Raw genomic sequence first — 21,441 nt, forward strand, 5'->3', positions numbered from 1 at the left:
CAGTGACTGATGTGGTGTACTCCTCAATGCTGTCTGAAGAATCCCGGAACATGTTCCAGTCTGTGCTAGCAAAACAGTCCTGTAGCTTAGCATCTGCGTCATCTGACCACTTTTTTATTAACCGAATCACTGGTGCTTCCTGCTTCAGTTTTTGCTTATAAGCAGGAATCAGGAGGATAGAGTTATGGTCAGATTTGCCAAATGGAGGGCGAGGGAGAGCTTTGTATGCGTCTCTGTGTGTGGAGTAAAGGTGGTCTAGAGTTTTTTTCCCTCTGGTTGCACATTTAACATGCTGGTAGAAATTAGGTAGAACGGATTTAAGTTTCCCTGCATTAAAGTCCCCGGCCACTAGGAGCGCTGCATCTGGATGAGCGTTTTCCTGTTGATTAATGGCCTTGTACAACTCATTCAGAGCAATCTTAATGCCAGCATTGGTTTGTGGTGGTAAATAGACAGCTATGAAAAATATAGATGAAAACTCTCTTGGTAAATAGTGTGGTCTACAGCTTATCATAAGATACTCTACCTCAGGCGAGCAAAACCTCGAGACTTCCTTAGTATTTGATTTTGTGCACCAGCTGTTGTTTACAAATATACACAGACCGCCGCCCCTTGTCTTACCAGAGTCAGACGTTCTGTCCTGCCGATGTAGCGTATAGCCTGCTAGCTGAATGTTATCATTGTTGTCGTTCAGCCACGACTCCGTGAAACATAAGATATTACAGTTTTTAATGTCCCGTTGGTAGGATAACCGTAATCTTAACTCGTCCATTTTATTCTCAAAAGATTGAACGTTGGCTAGTAGGATTGATGGGAGAGGCAGTTTACTCGCTCGCCGTCGGATCCTTACAAGGCACCCGGATCTGCGTCCGCTGTATCTCCGTCTCTTCCTCACGCGAATGACGGGGATCTGGGCCTTGTCGGGTGTCTGTAGGATATCATTCGCGACCGCCTCGTTGAAGAAAAAATCTTCGTCCAATGCGAGGTGAGTAATCGCTGTCCTGATATCCAGAAGCTCTTTTTGGTTATAAGAGACGATGGCAGAAACATTATGTACAAAATAAATTACAAATAACGCGGAAAAACACACATAATAGTACAATTGGTTAGAGGGCTGTAAAACGGCAGCCATCTTCCCGGCGCCATCTTCCCGGCGCTGTTCTTCAAACGTCCTGCACGGTGTTGGGCTGTAAGCACAACCCCCACCTGTGGACGTCGGGCCCTCATACCACCCTCATGGAGTCTGTTTCTGACCGTTTGAGCAGACACATGCACATTTGTGGCCTGCTGGATGTCATTTTGCAGGGCTCTGGCAGTGCTCCTCCTGCTCCTCCTTGCACAAAGGCGGAGGTAGCAGTCCTGCTGCTGGGTTGTTGCCCTCCTACGGCCTCCTCCACGTCTCCTGATGTACTGGCCTGTCTCCTGGTAGCGCCTCCATGCTCTGGACACTACGCTGACAGACACAGCAAACCTTCTTGCCACAGCTCGCATTGATGTGCCATCCTGGATGAGCTGCACTACCTGAGCCACTTGTGTGGGTTGTAGACTCCGTCTCATGCTACCACTAGAGTGAAAGCACCACCAGCATTCAAAAGTGACCAAAACATCAGCCAGGAAGCATAGGAACTGAGAAGTGGTCTGTGGTCACCACCTGCAAAACCAGTCCTTTATTGGGGGTGTCTTGCTAATTGCCTATAATTTCCACCTGTTGTCTATTCCATTTGCACAACAGCATGTGAAATTTATTGTCAATCAGTGTTGCTTCCTAAGTGGACAGTTTGATTTCACAGAAGTGTGATTGACTTGGAGTTACATTGTGTTGTTTAAGTGTTCCCTTTATTTCTTTGAGCAGTGTATATACTGCATTCTATTCTATAATATTCTACTGTATCTTAGTCCATGTCGCTCTGTCATTGCTTGTCCATAATATATACATTTCGCTACACCCGCTATAACATCTGCTAAACACGTATATGTGAGAAATACAATTTGATTTGAGTAGCCGGGGGGGTAGCCATTTGATTAGCTGTTCAGGAGTCTTATGGCTTGGGGTAGAAGCTGTTAAGAAGCCTTTTGGACCTAGACCTGGCGCTCCGGTAGCGCTTGCCGTGCGGTAGCAGAGAGAACAGTCTATGACTAGGGTGGCTGGAGTCTTTGGCTATTTTTAGGGCCTTCCTCTGACACTGCCTGGTATAGAGGTCCTGGATGGCAGGAAGCTTGGCCCCAGTGATGTACGCACTACACTCTGTAGTGCCTTGCGGTAGGAGGCAGAGCAGTTGCCATACCAGGCGGTGATGCAACCAGTCAGGATGCTCTCGATGGTGCAGCTGTAGAACCTTTTGAGGATCTGAGGACCCATTCCAAATCTTTTCAGTCTCCTGAGGGGGAATATGCTTGGTCGTGCCCTCTTCACGACTGTCTTGGTGTGTTTGGACCATGTTAGTTTGTTGGTGATGTGGACACCAAGGAACTTGAAGCTCTCAACCTGCTCCACTACAGCCCCGTCAATGAGAATTGGGGTGTGCTCAGTCCTCCTTTTCCTGTAGTCCACAATCATCTCCTTTGTCTTGATCACGTTGAGGGAGAGGTTGTTATCCTGGCACCACACGGCCAGGTCTCTGACCTCCTCCCTATAGGCTGTCTCATCATTGTCAGTGATCAGGCCTACCACTGTTGAGTCTTCTGCAAACTTAATGATGGTGTTGGAGTCGTGCATGGCCATGCAGTCATGTCTGAACAGGGAGTACAGGAGAGGACTGAGCACGCACCCCTGAGGGGCCCCCGTGTTGAGGATCAGCGTGGCAGATGTGTTGTTAGCTACCCTTACCACCTGAGGGCGGCCCGTCAAGAAGTCCAGGATCCAGTTGCAGAGGGAGGTGTTTAGTCCCAGGGTCCTTAGCTTAGTGATGAGCTTTGAGGGCACTATGGTGTTGAACACTGAGCTGTAGTCAATCAAATTCAATCAAATGTATTTATAAAGCCCTTTTTACATCAGCAGATGTCACAAAGTGCTATACAGAAACCCAGCCACGTCAGTGACTCAACCCACTCAAGTGACGCGCCCCTCCTAGGGACAACATGGAAAGCACCAGTAATCCAGTGACTCAGCCCCCGTAATAGGGAGAGACGGCAACCGGCCAGGCAGAGACAGCAAGGGCGGTTTGTTGCTCCAGTGCCTTTCCGTTCACCTTCGCCCCCCTGGGCCAGACTTCACTCAATCATAGGACGTACTGAAGAGATGAGTCTTCAGTAAAGACTTAAAGGTTGAGACCGAGTCTGCGTCTCTCACATGGATAGGCAGACCATTCCATAAAAATTGAGCTCTATAGGAGAAAGCCCTGCCTCCAGCTGTTTGCTTAGAAATTCTAGGGACAATAAGGAGGCCTGTGTCTTGTGACCATAGCTTACGTGTAGGTATGTATGGCAAGACCAAATCGGAGAGATAGGTAGGAGCAAGCCCATGTAATGCTTTGTAGGTTAGCAGTAAAACCTTGAAATCAGCCCTAGCCTTAACAGGAAGCCAGTGTAGAGAGGCTAGCACTGGAGTAATATGATCAAATTCTTTGGTTCTAGTCAAGATTCTAGCAGCCGTGTTTAGCACTAACTGAAGTTTATGTAGTGCTTTATCCGGATAGCTGGAGAGTAGAGCATTGCAGTAGTCTAATCTAGAAGTGACAAAAGCATGGATTAGCTTTTCTGCATAATGTTTGGACAAAAAGTTTCAGATTTTTGCAATGTTACGAAGATGGAAAAAAGCTGTCCTTGAAATATTCTTGATATGTTCGTCAAAAGAGAGATCAGGGTCCAGAGTAACGCCGAGGTCCTTCACAGTTTTTTTGAGACGACTGTACAACCATCAATATTAATTGTCAGATCCAACAGAAGGTCTCTTTGTTTCTTGGGACCTAGAACTAGCATCTCTGTTTTGTCCGAGTGTAAAAGTAAAATATTTGCTGCCATCCACTTCCTTATGTCTAAAACACAGTCTTCCAGGGTAGGCAATTTTGGGGCTTCACCATGTTTTATCGAAATGTACAGCTGTGTGTCGTCCGCATAGCAATGAAAGTTAACATTGTGTTTCCGAATGACATCACCAAGAGGTAAAATATATAGTGAAAATAGTGGTCCTAAAACGGAACCTTGAGGAACACCGAAATGTACAATTGATTTGTCAGAGAACAAACCATCCACAGAGACGAACTGATATCTTTCCGACAGATAAGATCTAAACCAGGCAAGAACTTGTCCGTGTAGACCAATTAAGGTTTCCAATCTCTCCAAAAGAATATGGTGATCGATGGTGTCAAAAGCATGACTAAGGTCTAGGAGCACGAGGACAAATGCAGAGCCTTGGTCTGACGCCATTAAAATATAATTTACCACCTTCACGAGTGCAGTCTCAGTGCTATGATGAGGTCTAGTCAATGAATAGCATTCTCACGTAGGTGTTCCTTTTGTCCAGGTGGGAAAGGGCAGTGTGGAGTGCAATAGAGATTGCATCGTCTGTGGATCTGTTGGGGCGTTAAGCAAATTAGTGGGTCTAGGGTTTCTGGGATAATGGTGTTGATGTGAGCAATGACCAGCCTTTCAAAGCCCTTCATGACTACAGACGACAGACGTGAGTGCTACGGGTCTGTAGTCATTTAGGCAGGTTACCTTAGTGTTCTTGGGCACAGGGACTATGGTGGTCTGCTTGAAACATGTTGGTATTACAGACTCAGCCAGGAACAGGTTGAAAATGTCACTGATCAAATCCAGGTAAGAGCTAACAAGCCAGGGAACGAACTGGAACCAGATCTTAGTTGATGTAGAGAAGTAATGATAGCTTATTATTATGGATAACACAAGTTTGTTGGTTTTGTATTACAGGTTAACAAACACATTTATCTCTACTCGATCTCTTTAGTGCATTGGTACTGCAGAGCCACTTCTTTCCACTTGGTGTCCCTGTACACTCTATAATACATTAAATATAGCTTTGGCTATTCATAGATATGATTATATAAAATAAACAAATATTGTACTTTTTTAAAACTGTGGTTTTATGGTGAAGGACATGACGTTCCCTGGAACTTGATTGAAGTGGTGGTGATCACTTCAGGCATGTCTTTGAAAGGAAAATGCATTTTTAACCAAAGAAACAAAGTCAAACTCATCGTGGTTGTCACGCCCTGGCTCTGGGACTCTGTTATGTTGAGCCAGGGTGTGTAGTTTCTATGTGTTTGTGTTCTAGGTTCATTATCTAGCTCATGTGTTTCTGTGTTGGCCGGGGTGGTTCTCAATCAGAGGCAACGAGTATCAGCTGTTGCTTGTTGTCTCTGATTGGGAACCATACTTAGGCAGCCTGTTTTCCACAGTGTATTGTGGGATCTTGTTCCGTGTATGGTTTGTGTCTGTTACCTAGGACTTCACGTATCGTTTTGTTGTTTTGTTCGTGTGGTACTCTAATAAACATAAGTATGTACGCATATCACGCTGCGCCTTGGTCCACTTCCTCCTACGATCGTGACAGTGGTCCTCTGTAGCTCAGCTGGTAGAGCACGGCGCTTGTAACGCCAAGGTAGTGGGTTCGATCCCCGGGACCACCCATACACAAAGAAATGTATGCACGCATGACTGTAAGTCGCTTTGGATAAAAGCGTCTGCTAAATGGCATATTATTATTATAGTAATTTAGCAGACGCTCTTATCCAGAGCCACTTACAGTTAGTGAGTGCATACATTATTTTATTTTTCATACTGGCCCCCCATGGGAATCGAACCCACAACCCTGGCGTTGCAAACGCCATGCTCTACCAACTGAGCTACATCCCTGCCGGCCATTCCCTCCCCTACCCTGGACGACACTGGGCCAATTGTGCGCCGCCCCATGGGTCTCCCGGTCGCGGCCGGCTACGACAGAGCCTGTTGGATGGAACTATGTGCTTTCTTAAAAAGGGGATATATATTTGACTATACTACTGACCCTACAGGCCAGTTCTGGTGTACTTTACCTAGCCTATAGTCCCGGGGCTTGTGCCTGCCTGCCACAGTGGTACTCTAAACAGGCGGACAGACAGAGGTGTAGTCCAGGCAACAGAGCACATTAGGCAAGTAGGAAATAACAATACTACCATATCTACCCGCTTCTACCAAAGACTGTATTCGTTGAAAGGATATGAATAGATTATTAGCTTCTGCTATTGCCCTGCTATGGACAAAAAGGTACTAAAATGTATGCACTCACTACTTTAAGTCTCTCTGGATAAGAGTGTCTGCTAAATGACTAAAATGTAAATGTATGGACCAACATTACAGACGTCTCCATACAGAGAAAACTAACATATCATTGAATATCACTGTGGACCCAAACAGCAGGATTCTTTAGCTCTAAACTGTTGCCAGATTTGAAGCCTGACTGATCAACGACTGCTGTGATGTGAATGTCGTAGCTCTGCCTGGTAGAAATGAATAGCAAACATTATAATCTCTGTATAATATTGTTTCAATTTCCCCCATTCCATTTCTATAGTACAGGCACTGTCCTTCTTCTCCGGCTTACCTCGTGTTGGCTATGAACTGGACAGTTCCGGACAGAGTCTGTCCCTTGCCAAACAGAGGCGTCTGGAAGTGACAGTGGACCTGGTACCAGTGAGTCAGAGGTTCACTAGGAGCAGTGGACAGTCACACTGTCATCCTGCAGAGAGAAAATACTCCCTGTGATTTTACATTGACAGGAAACCCACTAGGCTGGGTTCACAGTCCAGTAGCAGTAGGACCTGTAGCAGTGGCATATCGCAGTTTCGGGGAAAACATCTAACTCCCTACAGTTCTACACATTTTGCCATGGGGCAGAGAGAGACATTTGCAATATTATAGCTAATCTCATGCTATTCTACACATTTTGCCATGAGGCTTAGAGAAATGTGCATCTTTAAAGCTAATTTCCTGCTATTCTACACATTGTGCCATGAGGCTGAGATAAAAAAAAAAAAATCGTTTTGGAGCTCATTTCCTGTGGTTCTATTTTTTTTGCCATGGTTTATGATGTGTTCATATGCTATATTTCTGAAATGTGTTTTTTTCTCTCACCAGAAGCTGGAGTGTCCATGATGCTCGATGGAGAGCTGCTCGTCTGTGAAGGGAGCCAGGTGCATGCCACTATAGGTTGGTAACATACCTGAACAAGCAAAGAGAAGAAGAGAGACATTACATTAGCAAAACAAAACCATAGATGTTCGTATAATGCCCTCTTGATACAGACGTTGACAAAACTATTCACAGGTTGATGGCAGCATGGAAAATGGCATCTCTCTTTCCATGTTGGAACTGAACCAAATATTGTCTATTCTATTGACAAGATAGTCGAGGGACCACTCTAAAAATGGAAATACATGTTCTCAAAGATGGAAGGCAGGTGGGAGGAGGCGAAATTAGGTGGGACTATTCTAGCCAATGAGAGGGCAGATACGCATGTGCACAACGGGCCATAGAGATGGATGACTCATCTTTATATCTGTATGGTGGAAGCCCTCACTGGCAATGTCTATTCTAAAATGGGTTATATCCAGGATGAGTCCTCTATCTCTATGACAACAGGCACAACTCCGATATAAAGTCTTTTTTTCAAAGTTGCTGCAATGCCACGTGAGTCCACTTATATCAGGGCATTCGTAAAAACCTAAGCATTACGCATCTTCTATTCGATCGTATAAGCCCCACGTAGCAAATTAGCAATTACATTTTTGGTTGACCAAATTCAACACTCTCATTGACCTCCATAGAAAAATCCCTCACTTCGTGGGCATATTTTCGTGGACAGGTTTTGGGTGGAGTATACCGCTTCCTCTCTGACTGAACTGACCCTTGGTTTGAGCCACTTCCTGGAGTGAAGGTACAGTGCCTTGCAAAAGTATTCATCCCCCTTGGCGTTTTTCCTATTTTGTTGCATTACAACCTGTAATTTAGTTATGCACGCTCAAGTTTTCTGTTTTTTTGTCTTATTTCTTGTTTGTTTCACAATAAAAAATATTTTGCATCTTCAAAGTAGTAGGCATGTTGTGTAAATCAAATGATACAACCCCCCCCAAAATACATTTTTATTCCAGGTTGTAAGACAACAAAATAGGAAAAATGCCAAGGGGGGTGAATACTTTCGCAAGCCACTGTAGCTCTCCAGCATCCTCTCGTTCAGCAGCATGTATCCAATGGGCACCTGCTCAGGGCACAACAGCTCCTCAATCTTCACAGCCAGGACTATGATCCTATCTGACAGACCATTGCTCTTGACCAGCATCTGAAGGGGAAACAGAAAACATATTGTCAAAAAATTAAACGAAGGTTTCTGTTGTTTGCATCAGATGGATTTCCTTGTTACTGATGATCCACTGCACTCCTGAGGCTTTGATAAAGACATTCATCTGCTGGCTAAAATTAGAGAGAAATAATCCGCTGTTGACAAATTGTGTTTTGGTAAACCCTCATGCATGCAAACTCTCCCTCGAAGTGCTCTGGTACAGTACACTTGCCTGCTGTGTAAACAGTGAGTTGCTTTAATGATGCGAGAGCTGGTGGGCAGCTTCTCCACACACACTGAGTGAGAGGGACAGACTTAGTCTGCTGGGTCTTTAGATTAGTAAGAGACACAAGCGTAGGGTGTATTATACACAAACCAGGTAAAGCTGGCCAGGCAATATCCTCTGACTGGGAGTGTTTCAATAGGGCGTTGTCCACACTGGTTGGTTCCAATGATACAGTGGGGAAAAAAGTATTTTGTCAGCCACCAATTGTGCAAGTTCTCCCACAAGGTTTTCACACACTGTTGCTGGTATTTTGGCCCATTCCTCCATGCAGATCTCCTCTAGAGCAGTGATGTTTTGGGGCTGTCGCTGGGCAACACGGACTTTCAACTCCCTCCAAAGATTTTCTATGGGGTTGAGATCTGGAGACTGGCTAGGCCACTCCAGGACCTTGAAATGCTTCTTACGAAGCCACTCCTTCGTTGCCCGGGCGGTGTGTTTGGGATCATTGTCATGCTGAAAGACCCAGCCACGTTTCATCTTCAATGCCCTTGCTGATGGAAGGAGGTTTTCACTCAAAATCTCACGATACATGGCCCCATTCATTCTTTCCTTTACACGGATCAGTCGTCCTGGTCCCTTTGCAGAAAAACAGCCCCAAAGCATGATGTTTCCACCCCCATGCTTCACAGTAGGTATGGTGTTCTTTGGATGCAACTCAGCATTCTTTGTCCTCCAAACACGACGAGTTGAGTTTTTACCAAAAAGTTCTATTTTGGTTTCATCTGACCATATGACATTCTCCCAATCCTCTTCTGGATCATCCAAATGCACTCTAGCAAACTTCAGACGGGCCTGGACATGTACTGGCTTAAGCAGGGGGACACGTCTGGCACTGCAGGATTTGAGTCCCTGGCGGCGTAGTGTGTTACTGATGGTAGGCTTTGTTACTTTGGTCCCAGCTCTCTGCAGGTCATTCACTAGGTCCCCCCGTGTGGTTCTGGGATTTTTGCTCACCGTTCTTGTGATCATTTTGACCCCACGGGGTGAGATCTTGCGTGGAGCCCCAGATCGAGGGAGATTATCAGTGGTCTTGTATGTCTTCCATTTCCTAATAATTGCTCCCACAGTTGATTTCTTCAAACCAAGCTGCTTACCTATTGCAGATTCAGTCTTCCCAGCCTGGTGCAGGTCTATAATTTTGTTTCTGGTGTCCTTTGACAGCTCTTTGGTCTTGGCCATAGTGGAGTTTGGAGTGTGACTGTTTGAGGTTGTGGACAGGTGTCTTTTATACTGATAACAAGTTCAAACAGGTGCCATTAATACAGGTAATGAGTGGAGGACAGAGGAGCCTCTTAAAGAATAAGTTACAGGTCTGTGAGAGCCAGAAATCTTGCTTGTTTGCAGGTGACCAAATACTTATTTTCCACCATAATTTGCAAATAAATTCATAAAAAATCCTACAATGTGATTTTCTGGATTTTTTCCCCTCAATTTGTCTGTCATAGTTGACGTGTACCTATGATGAAAATTACAGGCCTCTCTCATCTTTTTAAGTGGGAGAACTTGCACAAATGGTGGCTGACTAAATACTTTTTCCCCCCACTGTATATATATATAAATACACCCCAATGGTGGAACAAGCTCCCTCACGACGCCAGGACAGCGGAGTCACTGACCACCTTCCGGAGACACTTGAAACCCTACCTCTTTAAGGAATACCTGGAATAGTATAAAAGTAATCCTTCTACCCCCCCCCCCCCCCCCTATACCACCCCCACAAAAAAAAAAAAAATATGACAAGATAAATAATAAATGATTGAAAAATACAACAACAAAAAATATATAAATAAATAAAAATATATATAAAACAAATGAAAATTATAAATATACTCTAAAAATTAAGAATTTAAAAATTAGAATAAAAAAAAATAAAAAATTGTATAGTGGTTATCCCACTGGCTATAAGGTGAATGCACCAATTTGTAAGTCGCTCTGGATAAGAGCGTCTGCTAAACGACATAAATGTAAATGTAAATATAAACCCTGTATTGCTGATGCTATGTATTGGCCAATGAGAGGCTTTGAAGCCACCTTGCGGCCATATTGGCACTCCTCAGAAGGAGCAGCCCTCCATAGGAATGAGGACAAAGGACAGAATTACATGTATTTAAGTAATATATCATTTAAAAGTATGCATTAAGGTATGTGTAATATAATAAATGTGGCAAAAACAAATGTAGACATTAATAAATGCATTTCTATATTCCAAAATATTTCTTACAATGGTGGGAGAGTGCCAAAACAGAGACCGCTTTCAGTCATTGTCAGAGTGTTGAGTGTGGATGTAGTGCAGGAATCAGGCGCAGGGACAAGGAGGTTCTTCAACGGACTTTAGTATATATATGTATCCCAACACGGGAAATGAGTCGCCAACCCAACCGGGCGGCACGAACAATTACGCACAACACACAGTGCGGAAAAACAAGAAAAGGCGCACGCAGTGCGAACTCTCGAAAATACTAAATAAACGAGAGAGAGAACTACTCGGAGGCAAACTGACAATAACAATCACGCATAACACCTGCCCCAAACAAACCAACTAAATAAGGAGAATAATCAAGACACAAATAAGGGACAGGTGTTATGCACAGACAAAACCAAAAGAACAAAAAACATCGAACGGTGGCAGCTAGTACTCCGGAGACGACGACCGCCGAAGTCCGCCCGAACAAGGAAGAGGAGCAGCCTCGGCCGAAACCGTGACAGTACCCCCCCCTTGACGCGCGGCTCCAGCCGTGCGCCGACCCGGAGCTCGAGGACGACCCGGACGACGCGGAGCAGGGCGCGCAGGATGACCCCGATGGAAATCGGTCAGTAGGGACTGGTCTAGCACGTCCCTCCTTGGCACCCAGCACCGCTCCTCCGGACCGTACCCCTCCCACTCCACGAGATATTGAAGACCCCCCATCCGGCGTCTAGAATCCAGAATGGACCTCACGGTGTACGCCGGAGCCCCCTCGATGTCCAACGGGGGCGGAGGAGTCTCCTCAATCTCAAAGTCCTGGAGTGGACCAGCTACCACCGGCCTGAGGAGAGACACATGGAACGAGGGGTTAATATTTTTGTAGTCAACAGGTAGTTCTAACCTATAACTCACCTCGTTCAATCTCCTCAGGACTTTAAACGGCCCCACAAACCGCCGACCCAGCTTCCGGCAGGGCAGGCGGAGGGGCAGGTTTCTGGTTGAGAGCCAGACTCGATCTCCAGGTGCGTACACTGGCCCCTCACTGCGGTGTAGGTCGGCGCTCGTCTTCTGTCGACGTATGGCACGCTGCAGATGGACGTGTGCAGCGTCCCACGTCTCCTCCGAGCGCCTTACCCACTCATCCACAGCGGGGGCCTCGATCTGGCTCTCATGCCATGGTGCCAGCACCGGCTGGTACCCCAACACACACTGAAACGGGGTTAGTTGGGTGGAGGAGTGGCGAAGAGAGTTCTGTGCCATCTCCGCCCAGGGCACATATCTCGCCCACTCCTCCGGCCGGCCCTGACAGTATGACCTCAGAAACCTACCCACATCCTGGTTGACACGTTCAACCTGCCCATTACTTTCCGGGTGGTAACCCGAGGTAAGGCTTACCGACACCCCCAACCGTTCCATAAATGCCCTCCACACTCTCGAGGTGAACTGGGGGCCTCGGTCAGACACTATATCCTCGGGTACCCCGTAATGCCGGAAGACATGGGTGAACAGAGCCTCCGCGGTCTGCAGGGCAGTGGGTAGACCCGGCATGGGAAGGAGACGACAGGCCTTCGAGAACCTATCCACAACGACCAGGATGGTAGTGTTTCCCTGTGAGGGGGGAAGGTCGGTAACAAAATCCACCGAGAGGTGGGACCAGGGTCGTTGTGGAATAGGCAGGGGTTGTAACTTACCCCTGGGCAAATGTCTGGGCGCCTTACACTGGGCACACACCGAACAGGAGGAAACATAAATCCTCACATCCCTAGCTAACGTTGGCCACCAGTACTTCGTGCTAAGGCAGTGCACTGTCCGGCCGATACCCGGATGACCAGAGGAGGGAGACGTGTGAGCCCAACAAATGAGGCGATCGCGTATCTCGAGCGGAACGTACGTCCGACCCACAGGACACTGAGGAGGACTCGGGTCGGTGCGTAACGCCCGCTCGATCTCACCATCAACCTCCCACACCACCGGAGCAACCAGACAAGACTCCGGTAGTATGGGCGTGGACTCAACTGACCTCTCCTCCGCGTCATACCGCCGGGACAGAGCATCTGCCTTCCCGTTCTGGGACCCAGGGATGTATGTGATCTTAAACACAAACCGGGCCAGGAACATAGTCCACCGAGCCTGGCGAGGATTCAGTCTCCTAGCTGCCCGGATGTACTCCAGGTTACGATGGTCAGTTTGAATGAGGAAAGGGTGTTGAGCCCCCTCGAGCCAATGCCGCCACACCTTTAGGGCCTGTACCACGGCTAACAGCTCCCTGTCCCCTACGTCATAATTCCGCTCCGCCGGACTGAGCTTCTTAGAGTAGAACGCACAGGGACGGAGTTTAGGTGGAGTACCAGAACGCTGGGAAAGAACGGCCCCTATTCCGGCCTCTGACGCGTCCACCTCTACTTGGAACGGTAAAGAGGGATCCGGATGCGCCAACACCGGCGCCGAGGTAAACAGGTCCTTCAGTCTCCCAAATGCCCTGTCCGCCTCAGCTGACCACCGCAAGCGCACCGGACCCCCCTTTAACAGAGACGTTATGGGAGCTGCCACCTGTCCAAAACCCCGGATAAACCTCCGGTAGTAATTCGCAAAACCCAAGAACCGTTGCACCTCCTTCACAGTGGTTGGGGTTTGCCAATTACGCACAGCTGACACCCGGTCTACCTCCATCTTCACCCCTGACGCAGATAACTGGTAACCCAGAAAGGAGACCGACTTCTGAAAAAACAGACATTTCTCTGCCTTGACATATAGGTCATGCTCCAACAGCCTCCGCAATACTCGGCGCACCAGGGCTACATGCTCAGCACGGGTAGGACTATACACCAGAATGTCGTCGATGTACACAACCACTCCCTGTCCCTGCATGTCCCGGAAAATCTCATCAACGAAGGATTGGAAGACTGAGGGAGCATTCATCAACCCATATGGCATGACTAGATACTCGTAGTGCCCGGAAGTCGTGCTAAACGCTGTCTTCCATTAATCGCCCTTACGGATGCGCACCAAGTTATATGCGCTCCTAAGATCCAATTTTGTAAAGAACCGCGCGCCGTGCAGTGACTCCGTCATAGTCGCAATCAGAGGAAGTGGATAGCTGTACTTCACTGTGATCTGATTGAGACCGCGGTAATCAATACACGGCCGCAGACCTCCATCCTTCTTCTTCACAAAAAAGAAACTTGAGGAAACGGGTGAAACGGAGGGCCGTATGTACCCCTGTCTAAGAGACTCAGAGATGTACGTCTCCATCGATTTTTTCTCCTCTTGAGACAAGGGATACACATGGCTCCGCGGGAGAGCTGCGCCTGACTGGAGATCTATCGCACAATCCCCCCGTCTATGAGGCGGCAGCTGCGCAGCCCTAGTCTTACTGAACGCCAGTGCCAAATCCTCATACTCGGGGGGAATCTGCAGTGCTGGCATTAGATTCGGACTCTCCACCGAGGTCGCCCCTATGGAAACACCCAGACACCGCCCCTCACATTGAGCAGACCACCCTTTAAGAGCTTTCTCTCGCCACCCAATAATAGGGTCATGAGTCATCAACCAGGGAAGACCCAGCACCACCGGATACGCAGGAGAGTCAATCAGATAAAGCTGAATTCTCTCCTCATGACCCTCCTGCGCCATCATCTGAAGTGGTGCTGTGACCTCCCTAATCAACCCAGACCCTAACGGACGGCTATCTAGGGCATGGACGGGGAAAGGCTTATCAACAGGAAGGAGGGGAATCCCTAACTCTAAACAGAACTGGCGATCTATAAAATTCCCAGCTGCGCCTGAATCTACCAGCGCCTTATGCTGGGAACGAGGTGCAACCTGTGGGAAACAAACAGGCAAGGTTAGGTGCACGACAGAAAGCTCTGGGTAAGCAGGGCGCCTACTCACCTGGGGGGACCCCCCAATGCTAGACCTGCCATCTCCTCCCCTGGAGGACCCGCCCCAGCACCTAGCCGCAGTGTGCCCTCCACGACCACAGTTGGTGCAAGGGCCGGGTCCCCTCGGGCTCCTCCTCCTGCGTTCCCTAGCGCCAGCACCTCCGAGCTCCATAGGGCTAGGCTCAGAGGTGCTGGAGAGTGGAATGGGCAGACCCCCCCCTCCGGGACGCCCACGGGTGGCGAGCAGGGTATCCAGCCGGATGGCCATGTCGACCAGCTGGTCGAACGTCAACGACGTGTCCCTGCACGCCAACTCTCGCTGGACGTCCTCCCGGAGGCTGCAGCGGAAATGGTCGATATGGGCCCGCTCATTCCACCCTGCGTCAGCCGCTAGGGTCCGGAACTCCAAGGCAAAGTCCTGTGCGCTCCTCATCCCCTGTCGGAGGTAGAACAGACGCTCCCCCGCCGCCTTCCCCTCTGGTGGATGGTCGAATACAGCACGGAAGCGGCGGGAGAACTCCGCATAGTTCGTGGTTGCGGCGTCCATTCTCCTCCACTCGGCGTTGGCCCACTCCAACGCCTTGCCGGTGAGACAGGAGATGAGGGCTGAGACGCTCTCGTGTCCCGAGGGCGCCGGGTGGACGGTGGCGAGGTAGAGCTCCACCTGCAGCAGGAACCCTTGACACCCGGCGGTGGAGCCGTCGTACGCCCTCGGGAGCGAGAGCCGAATCCCACTGGGTTCCGGAGATGTACCCTGAGGGCTGACCGCTGGAGCTGGGTCGGTGGTTGGAGGTGTGGGCACCCCGCTGGTCTCCCATCGGTGTAGGGTGGTCATCACCCTATCCAGGGCGTGACACACCTGGTTCATACGGTCCTCCTGACCACGAAGCCGTTCGTCCAGATCGGCGGTCGGCGCGGTCGCTCCTGCTGATTCCATGATGATGCGTGATTCTGTCAGAGTGTTGAGTGTGGATGTAGTGCAGGAATCAGGCGCAGGGACAAGGAGGTTCTTCAACGGACTTTAGTATATATATGTATCCCAACACGGGAAATGAGTCGCCAACCCAACCGGGCGGCACGAACAATTACGCACAACACACAGTGCGGAAAAACAAGAAAAGGCGCACGCAGTGCGAACTCTCGAAAATACTAAATAAACGAGAGAGAGAACTACTCGGAGGCAAACTGACAATAACAATCACGCATAACACCTGCCCCAAACAAACCAACTAAATAAGGAGAATAATCAAGACACAAATAAGGGACAGGTGTTATGCACAGACAAAACCAAAAGAACAAAAAACATCGAACGGTGGCAGCTAGTACTCCGGAGACGACGACCGCCGAAGTCCGCCCGAACAAGGAAGAGGAGCAGCCTCGGCCGAAACCGTGACAGTCATCTAGTGTATAAATTAGGGGCGCAACTTTCCGAGCGGTCAGGTAGGCTGTTTGGAGTGTTTATCTGACAAAAAAATATAAATAATAATAATGATGTCCCCCCCACTTCTAAAACCAAAGTTGCGCTCCTGGTATAATAATAATAATATGCCATTTAGCAGACGCTTTTATCCAAAGCGACTTACAGTCATGCGTGCATACATTTTTTTGTGTATGGGTGGTCCCGGGGATCGAACCCACTACCTTGGCGTTACAAGCGCCGTGCTCTACCAGCTGAGCTACAGAGGACCACAATCCTAAATCATTTGTTAGTGCTCTCGGTGTAGTTCATCATCCCAGAGCGTGGCAGAGCATCCTTCCTGTTTTTCCAGACCTTGGCATGTTAAGTGTTCCTGTGAGGCTGTGTCCCATGCACATGCATACTGACGCTGGCCAAGCATCCACAGGGGTGGTCCCAGGCTCACACTATTTATATAGACCACAGCTTAGGCCTACAGTATGATAGGGATTCAGCCTGCTCAGAGAGACCATGCAACCACCCCAACAGGAATACATTATGGAGGTCCGCAATTATTTTGTGTAGCGTTTGTCAACTGAGTATAGGGTTCTGCTATTGGCCGATAAGCTGCAATGTGGAAGAAAATAAATATGAAGGGACCACAGGAGGCTGCTGAGGGGAGAACGGCTCATGATAATGTCCAGAACAGCGCAAATGGAATGGCATCAAACACCTGGAAACCATGTGTTTGATGTATTGTTACCATTCCACTGATTCCGCTCCAGTCATTACCGCGAGCCTGTTCTCCCCAATTAAGGTGCCACCAACCTCCTGTGGAAGGGACACATTTGGTTGCAGTCTAGAAATGAACACAAGTAAAGCAGTAGAAATAGAACAGAGTGAACTATGCCTGACTGCTAATCTAGAGGCCATCCATCCATGAAAATATGTTTCCTTCACCACCAAGCTGGTTTCTGGGCCAAGAGCAGCCTGAAGTCATTACACCCTCAGAATTTCATGCTCTGTGCGCGAAGCAGGAGGTCCGTTTATAGGGGCTGTTCTGTTCTGGAGGTGTGACTCTCTGAGATAGCATTTCCAGGGCTGTGCGATTTTTATCAAGGGTTTGTTCTTGGCTCCATGTAGACACCATGAGGTTTGAGCAAGATGCGTTGATGACACAGGTGATAAGACTGTGATAAGTGATTCATCATCTTTACCCGGGACTTATTGGGCCAAGCAATACAAATGACTTTATTCACTGATCAAAGCCGTAAGATTTTCCTTCTCTTTCTAGGCGTAAGTGGTTAAAGCTGCTAAAACAGCAAAAACATAAATCAGATTTCAAAACAGCAAAGAGCGTTCAATTATCTCAACAGACCAATTACGTTATTGAAGTTACCACCTATTCATCATACAATACACCTTTGAGCAATTATTAACAATTCTGGTGCTATAGATTGAAAATGCCCAATAGTGCATGTTAAAGTGCAAAAGGATGCTAATTTATAATTTCCTTTAACATTTCCTGGAAGGTTGATAGGAACAAAATCAGATGCTGCCAGAGCAGGCAGTAAAACAGACACCTTTAGGGCTGACCTCCACAGCATACACCCTCTTTGCTCCAGCATGGATGGCGAAGAAAGACAGGATCCCTGATCCACTGCCAACATCAAGTACTACCTGGATACAGGAAGGAGCCAGACATTACATCTACATGCAGTAACAGACGATCAGGTTCTGTTGTTCTGGTTACTCTTACCTTGTCCTTGAAGTCAGTCTCGTTTAGCAGAATGGCCTTTTGACATGTGGCTGTCCTCAAATAATCCTGCAACATATTCTGTTGTTGTGATAGACAGCCGTAAAACTACGTTGTAAAGGAGGAACGAGTTCAGTCACAACCTAGTACACAACCAGTATGTCTCTCTGAGGGCCTGGTTGATTGGTACAGTAAAGCTACCTGGAAGTACTGCAGGGCAGAGGGGTCCTCTGTTCTCTGGTCAAACACAGACTGCTCAGACAGTCTGGCTGCTGGGTTATCTTCCCTTCTCAGCTGTCTGAACGGTTATCTTCCCTTCTACTGTGTGTTCTGAACGGCAGGAGAACGCTCAGGCAGCCAACGGTTATGAGGAAAGACTGGGTGCCCACCTGACAATAGTCTGTTTCCCTGGTGACTGTGAATTTGAAAACACAGACCCCATCACCTGTACAGGAAAAAATCCACAACAGACAGTTAATTCAAATATAAGATAAAAGATACAATCACAGTGTTCTGTCTCATCCATTGTCCAGAGGTCTGTTCCTATGTGTTATTTGCCCTGAGTCAGTTTCATTTGTACTGGGCCTTTTGTAAATGTATCAGTAAAAGAACCATAAATAACAATGTCAGCCTTTATCCCAGGAAGACCTTCAGCACACTCTGGCAGTGGACTGTGACAAAAGGCTACTAATGTTTAGTGGCACTATCTGATTCTGTGCACCAGGAGGCAGAGAGCTATGGTGGCTAGGACCTCTGTACCGTATAGAAAACACTGTCTGGGTCCATACTGTCCAGCAGAACTCCATAGCTATAGAGTCGGACACACACACATACACAGGTTGCACACAACGGCGAAGTAAATCTTCCAGACCTGTCAACACAGCAGGTCCAGCGACCACACAGAAAGAAGTAAAATTGCCATATGGGAAACTCTTGTACACATACATGGACTTCTCATAGACCAGAGAGAGGACAATACAATGTCTACGTTTGTCTTTAGAAAAAGAAGGTAATTGGTAATTTTACTCATAAATAAAGAGACTATCATGATTTACTTATGTTCAATATGTCTTATTGATTGTCCTCTTATGGAAAGAGCTAGTATGAGGTATACAAATAAAAAATCTGTAATTTGACATATTAGCTTGTTCTAGTTTCTTGCATGCATATTTACCATTCTGAATAGTGAGCTCTGTCTCCTCCAGGCCTGAGCTCAACTGTAGAGAAAGGCCTTGGTGTTGCCTCTGTTTGGCCACCTGTATCTCTCCTTGTACCTGGTCCTCATTCACAGAAAACAGATTGATGGAGAAACAGGTCACTTCTGAACTCCTCTCCATAGTTCCATCTGTAGCAACTCCTGTAATTAGGTTCTGCAGATGGGTTTGGTGGAGGTGGGAGGGGAATTATTACTGTATAAAAACAAAAAAATCAACACATTTTAGTTTCAATTTAGCTAATATACTGAACAGAAATATAAACGCAATGTGTAAAGTGTTGGTCCCATGTTTCATGAGTTAAAATAAAAGATCCCAGAAATGTTCCATACACACAAAAAGCTTATTTCTCTAAAATGTTGTGCACAAATTTGTTTACATCCCTGTTAGTGAGCATTTCTCCTTTACCAAGATAATCCATCCACCTGACAGGTGTGGCATATCAAGAAGCTGATTAAACAGCATGATCATTACACAGGTGCACCTTGTGCTGGGGACAAAAAAAGGGCACTTTAAAATGTGCAACACAATGCCACAGATGTCTCAAGTTTTGAGGGAGCGTGCAATTGGCATGCTGACTGCAGGGATGTCCACCCAAGCTGTTACCAGAGAATTGAATGTCAATTTCTCTTCCATAAGCTGCCTCCAACGTCATTTTAGAGAATTTGGCAGTGCGTCCAACCGGCCTCACAACCGCAGACCACGTGTAACCACACCAGCCCAAGACCTCCACATCAGGCTTCTTCACCTGCGGGATCGTCTGAGACCAGCCACCCGGACCGCTGATGAAACTGTGGGTTTGCACAATATCAACATAATGCTAACATTCCAATAGCTCACTGGCCTGATATTTTTCAATAATCAGTTTCAATAAATTCAATTTTCTAAAGCTCTACTAAAATTATTTGTATTCTAACATGTTCATTACATGTTTATAAACCTTCAGAAAAATTTTTTTATGGGGACTTGTCAGGGTTTGCAATGTAGGCCTTTTTGAGCATTTGTAGTGTTTTTAGATTAATTGCACGTGAGGGAATTGTTTTCACACAATTCTGAAAATATTGTTAATTAGAAAATGCATGCCAAATATATTGCCAAACAAACATTTATTACATTTCTAACAATATTATAATAACACCAACATCTACACATTATCAATTTCATAATGCTGTACAATCTCCCAAAAATGGTCTAAAATTTGATTTCTCCCTGCAATATTTTTGAATGAGTTCATCTAAATTTTGACCTCTGTGACAACAAGTCCTGACCTGTGATGACAATTATCTTTATAACTTAGCTTATGATCGTACTTCCACTTCGGTTTGGTTCTGCTCATCATCTATGTCAAGACACTGAAGAAGAATAGCCTGTATACGCTCCATATATATTGCAAATGTCAAAATTATATGATTCAAAACACATTTTAATTCACAATTCATTTCACAAGTAATAATCCTATTTGGCTGAAGCAATCATCTGTGAGAAGGTAAGAGCACACTAATACCTGAATTTTCTCCTTTCCCCCTTCTGATAACCAGGTGGCGAATCGCATCTCTGCATGTCTGGCAGACATATCAGTGTGGATGTCGGATCACCACCTCAAGCTGAACCTCGGCAAGACGGAGCTGCTCTTCCTCCCGGGGAAGGACTGCCCGCTCCATGATCTCGCCATCACGGTTGACAACTCCATTGTGTCCTCCTCCCAGAGTGCAAAGAACCTTGGCGTGACCCTGGACAACACCCTGTCGTTCTCCGCTAACATCAAAGCAGTGACCCGATCCTGCAGGTTCATGCTCTACAACATTCGCAGAGTACGACCCTACCTTACACAGAAAACGGCACAGGTCCTAATCCAGGCACTTGTCATCTCCTGTCTGGATTACTGCAACTCGCTGTTGGCTGGGCTCCCTGCCTGTGCCATTAAACCCCTACAACTTATCCAGAACGCTGCAGCCCATCTGGTGTTTGACCTTCCCAAGTTCTCTCATGTCACCCCGCTCCTCCGCACACTCCACTGGCTTCCAGTTGAGGCTTGCATCTACTACAAGACCATGGTGCTTGCCTACGGAGCTGTGAGGGGAACGGCACCTCCTACCTTCAGGCTCTGATCAGACCCTACACCCAAACGAGGGCACTACCTACGTTCATCCACCTCTGGCCTGCTAGCTCCCCTACCTCTACGGAAGCACAGTTCCCGCTCAGCCCAGTCAAAGCTATTTGCTGCTCTGGCACCCCAATGGTGGAACAAGCTCCCCCACGACGCCAGGACAGCGAAGTCACTGACCACCTTCCGGAGACACTTGAAACCCTACCTCTTTAAGGAATACCTGGAATAGTATAAAGTAATCCTTCTACCCCCCCATAAAAAAAAGAGCATCTGCTAAATGATGTAAATGTAAAATGTAAATGTAATGTAAATGAATGTGGAAAACATCCAGCTTGTTCCAA

General features: G+C 47.2%; 1 pseudogene across 1 annotated transcript; it reads right to left on the minus strand.

The window, feature by feature from the left end:
• Positions 1 to 6,325: 6,325 nt before the first annotated feature.
• On the minus strand, positions 6,326 to 19,116 carry LOC311135834 (histone-arginine methyltransferase CARM1-like; annotated as a pseudogene). Its single transcript has 8 exons — positions 18,954 to 19,116; positions 17,981 to 18,224; positions 17,783 to 17,887; positions 17,605 to 17,703; positions 8,146 to 8,275; positions 7,072 to 7,159; positions 6,542 to 6,676; positions 6,326 to 6,437 (listed from the first exon to the last, which is right to left on the minus strand). The product of its transcript is annotated as a histone-arginine methyltransferase CARM1-like (transcript).
• Between the last annotated feature and the right edge of the window lie 2,325 nt (positions 19,117 to 21,441).

This window comes from Coregonus lavaretus (assembly GCF_964263955.1).
Source record: "Coregonus lavaretus genome assembly, chromosome: 10".
NCBI classification, from domain to species: Eukaryota; Metazoa; Chordata; class Actinopteri; order Salmoniformes; family Salmonidae; genus Coregonus; species Coregonus lavaretus.